Source organism: Salvelinus namaycush, chromosome 29 (assembly GCF_016432855.1).
Source record: "Salvelinus namaycush isolate Seneca chromosome 29, SaNama_1.0, whole genome shotgun sequence".
Taxonomy (NCBI): Eukaryota; Metazoa; Chordata; class Actinopteri; order Salmoniformes; family Salmonidae; genus Salvelinus; species Salvelinus namaycush.
In genome coordinates, this window is record NC_052335.1 from 20,044,830 (window position 1) to 20,049,903 (window position 5,074).

Below are 5,074 nucleotides of genomic sequence, written 5' to 3' on the forward strand. Positions count from 1 at the left end.
GGTACCATTTGAAAGGAAACACTTTGACGTTTGTGGAAATGTGAAATGAATGTAGGAGAATATAACACAATAGATCTGGTAAAAGATAATACAAATTTAAAAAAAAACGTTCTTTGTATTTGAAATGCAAGAGAAAGGCCATCATGTATTATTCCAGCCCAGCTGCAATGTAGATTTTGGCCACTAGATGGCATCGGTGTATGTGCAAAGTTTTAGATTGATCCAATGAACCATTGCATTTCTGTTAAAAATGTTGTATCAAGACTGCCAAAATGTGCCTAATTGGTTTATTAATAACTTTTCATGTTCAAAACTGTGCACACTCCTCAAACAATAGCATGGTATTCTTTCACTGTAATAGCTACTGTAAATTGGACAGTGCAGTTAGATTAACAAGAATTTAAGCTTTCTGACAATATCAGATATGTCTATGTCCTGGGAAATGTTCTTGTTACTTACAACCTCATGCTAATCGCATTAGCCTACGTTAGCTCAACGTCCCGCAGGGGACCCACCGATCCTGAAGAAGTTTGTGAATGACAGAATAAATTATGCATTGCCTGCCTGAATCCTTACGTAATGAGCTCCAGAGGATCAAAATAAATAACCAACAACAATTTTAAGTACTCTGCTTAACTTTATTTTATTTTTTGGCAGAACTGTTTTATCATGTTTCCAAATCAATGTTAGTGCTGAATGGCTGGGAGATTTGTTTTAATCTTTTTTTTGTTGCACTGGGTGAGTTGGCTATGTTTATTAAAGCGCTAAGGTGGATTTTTAAGCATATGTCCCAGCTTGAAGTTTAAACTTGAAGGAAAGAAATCTGTGGAGATTTTAGGGAATTGGGATGGTCAATACAATTGGTTGACAAATGAGTTGTTTGTTTCTTGTTATTTCAATTCAACCAGGAGTGATACTGATAGTTATCTAAAGTTATACCAGATCACCCACTAAGACATTAATTCATGAGCTTTCTTGCTACCCCTTTCAAACACACCTTGCTTGTACTTTCATTCAGGTCAGCAGATGTCGCACAAGTGCTCCTAAATACTGTAAACCACCATGACTTTAGCCAAATCATGTGATGTTTCTGATAAGCCGAATAGGATATGGTTTGTTTGCTTGCAATACAGTTGCAGCTAACACTACTGTTTCTGCTTTGCTGGAGGGGGCTGACAGTTCCCAGAGATGGCTGAAGATATCAGTGAGGCAGGGGATACTCTTATTTATGGTTTACCAGGCTTGTATACTATGGGAAGAAATCTACTCGAAAATGGCAAGAAAGAAGCAGCGGGTACAGTATACTACCGATATTTCTGTAGCTATCTTGTGGCGCTAGCTACTGTCACATTTAACCTATGCAGTAGTGATGGGTCGTTCTCGAACGAGGCTCGCATATCAGAAGAGCCGAACTATTGTAGCGACCCGCACAGACAGCTGTGTGTTATGTTATGATATAGGCTAGTAGGTGGTTGTGTTGTACTGACCAGTACCCAGTGTTCGCGGGGTCTGACATGCCAATCAACCTGCTATCTGCCAATCACGGGAATGCCTGGAATGTTCTGATGCCGGGCATCCTGGCGGTTGGCGGAGTGGCGTGGAGGGGGGTTGGAGCATTGGAAGTTAAGACCAGGTTTACCCTTTGTTCTCTCTCTTACGTCTGGGCTTCACAAGAGAAGGTCACGATTGGCTTGTGGGTTATCTGTCATTTATTTGGCGTGAGGTACGGCCAAACAGTAGCCTGTGTAAAGTTGGTTTAATAAACCGTCAATTCGCAAACTCAATCCTCTGTCTGGACGATTGTTCATTTATGATCTGGTCAGGTCATTACACTATTTATAAAAATATACAAAAAATAATTTATGAATAAGCAAAAGATTTAAATTAATAGAATTAACTAATTCAAAGAACGAAAAAAGAAATAAAATAATATAGGCCTAAATGCTCAAGCGCACGCACATTCGTTCTAACTGTCTGCTCAGACTAACAGCCTCTCTAGTCCATTGTATATAATCTATATATACTTGTGTTCCCTCATGTACTTTCTGTATTGATTTGTTGTTAATTTAAAAAAAAAAAAAAAAATGTTTTAAACGTGGCACATTGGGACGACCCCCCCCCCCCCCCCCCCCCCAAAAAAAAACTAAGAGCATCTCCTGTTGTTCCTGTCAATCAGACACGCAGTGTCAACCAATGAACCAAAGATGCGTGAGGGAGGGCCGAGCAAACTCACTCGCAGTCACACACTTAGCCGCCTAGGAGAGAGAGGAAGGACAGCTGTGAAAACAACAGCTGGAAAATGAGTCGGAAGCACAGTAGCATTTGGATGCATTTTAATAACGTAGACAATGTTAGAGCAAAGTGTATATATATAAAGTCGTGCTATAAATTCTCAGACAACCCAAAGATTCCTTGATGCCCTTCCAGACTCCCTCTGCCTACCCAAGGACGTCAGAGGACAAAAATCAGTTAACCACCTAACTGAGGAACTCAATTTAACCTTGCGCAATATCCTAGATGCAGTTGCACCCCTAAAAACTAAAAACATTTGTCACAAGAAACTAGCTCCTTGGTATACAGAAAATACCCGAGCTCTGAAGCAAGCTTCCAGAAAATTGGAACGGAAATGGCGCCACACCAAACTGGAAGTCTTCCGACTAGCTTGGAAAGACAGTACCGTGCAATATCGAAGAGCCCTCACTGCTGCTCGATCATTCTATTTTTCCCACCTTAATTCAGGAAAATAAGAACAATCCGAAATTTATTTTTGATACTGTCGCAAAGCTAACGAAAAAGCAGCATTCCCCAAGAGAGGATGGCTTTCACTTCAGCAGTAATAAATTCATGAACTTCTTTGAGGAAAAGATCATGATCATTAGAAAGCAAATTACGGACTCCTCTTTAAATCTGCGTATTCCTCCAAAGCTCAGTTGTCCTGAGTCTACACAACTCTGCCAGGACCTAGGATCAAGGGAGACACTCAAGTGTTTTAGTACTCTTGACACAATGATGAAAATAATCATGGCCTCTAATCCTTCAAGCTGCATACTGGACCCTATTCCAACTATACTACTGAAAGAGCTGCTTCCTGTGCTTGGCCCTCCTATGTTGAACATAATAAACGGCTCTCTATCCACCGGATGTGTACCAAACTCAATAAAAGTGGCAGTAATAAAGCCTCTCTTGAAAAAGCCAAACCTTGACCCAGAAAATATAAAAAACTATCGGCCTATATCGAATCTTCCATTCCTCTCAAAAAAAAACATAAAAACTGTTGCGCAGCAACTCACTGCCTTCCTGAAGACAAACAATGTATACGAAATGCTTCAGTCTGGTTTTAGAACCCATCATAGCACTGAGACTGCACTTGTGAAGGTGGTAAATTACCTTTTAATGGCGTCAGACCGAGGCTCTGCATCTGTTCTCGTGCTTAGTGCTGCTTTTGATACCATCGATCACCACATTCTTTTGGAGAGATTGGGAACCCAAATTGGTCTACACGGACAAGTTCTGGCCTGGTTTAGATGTTATCTGTCGGAAAGATATCAGTTTGTCTCTGTGAATGTTTTGTCCTCTGACAAATCAAATGTAAATTTTGGAGTTCCTCAAGGTACCGTTTTAGGACCGCTATTGTTTTCACTATATATTTTACCTCTTGGGGATGTCATTCGAAAACATAATGTTAACTTTCACTGCTATGCAGATGACACACAGCTGTACATTTCAATGAAACATGGTGAAGCCCCAAAATTGCCCTCGCTAGAAGCCTGTGTTTCAGACATAAGGAAGTGGATGGCTGCAAACTTTCTACTTTAAAACTCGGACAAAACAGAGATGCTTGTTCTAGATCCCAAGAAACAAAGAGATCTTCTGTTGAATCTGACAAATAATCTTGATGGTTGTACAGTCATCTCAAATAAAACTGTGAAGGACCTCGGCGTCACTCTGGACCCTGATCTCTCTTTTGACGAACATATCAAGACTGTTTCAAGGACAGCTGTTTTCCATCTACGTAACATTGCAAAAATCTAAAACTTTCTGTCCAAAAATGATGCAGAAAAATGAATCCATGCTTTTGTTACTTCTAGGTTAGACTACTGCAATGCTCTACTTTCCGGCTACCCGGATAAAGCACTAAATAAACTTCAGTTAGTGCTAAATACGGCTGCTAGAATCCTGACTAGAACCAAAAAAATATATCATATTACTCCAGTGCTAGCCTCCCTACACTGGCTTCCTGTTAAGGCAAGGGCTGATTTCAAGGTTTTACTGCTAACCTACAAAGCATTACATGGGCTTGCTCCTACCTATCTTTCCGATTTGGTCCTGCCGTACATACCTACACGTACGCTGCGGTCACAAGACGCAGGCCTTCTAATTGTCCCTAGAATTTCTAAGCAAACAGCTGGAGGCAGGGCTTTCTCCTATAGAGCTCCATTTTTATGGAATGGTCTACCTACCCATGTGAGAGACGCAGACTCGGTCTCAACCTTTAAGTCTTTACTGAAGACTCATCTTTTCAGTGCGTCATATGATTGAGTGTAGTCTGGTCCAGGAGTGTGAAGGTGAACGGAAAGGCTCTGGAGCAACGAACCGCCCTTTCTGTCTCTGCCTGGCCGGTTCCCCTCTCTCCACTGGGATTCTCTGCCTCTAACCCTTTTACAGGGGCTGAGTCACTGGCTTACTGGTGCTCTTCCATGCAGTCCCTAGGAGGAGCGTCACTTGAGTGGGTTGAGTCACTGACGTGATCTTCCTGTCTGGGTTGGCGCCCCACCTTGGGTTGTGCCGTGGCGGAGATCTTTGTGGGCTATACTCGGCCTTGTCTCAGGATGGTAAGTTGGTGGTTGAAGATATCCCTCTAGTGGCGTGGGGGTTGTGCTTTGGCAAAGTGGGTGGGGTTATATCCTGCCTGTTTGGCCCTGTCCGGAGGTATCATCGGATGGGGCCACAGTGTCTCCTGACCCCTCCTGTCTCAGCCTCCAGTATTTATGCTGCAGTAATTTATGTGTCGGGGGGCTAGGGTCAGTCTGTTATATCTGGATTACTTCTCCTGTCTTATCCGGTGTCCTGTGTG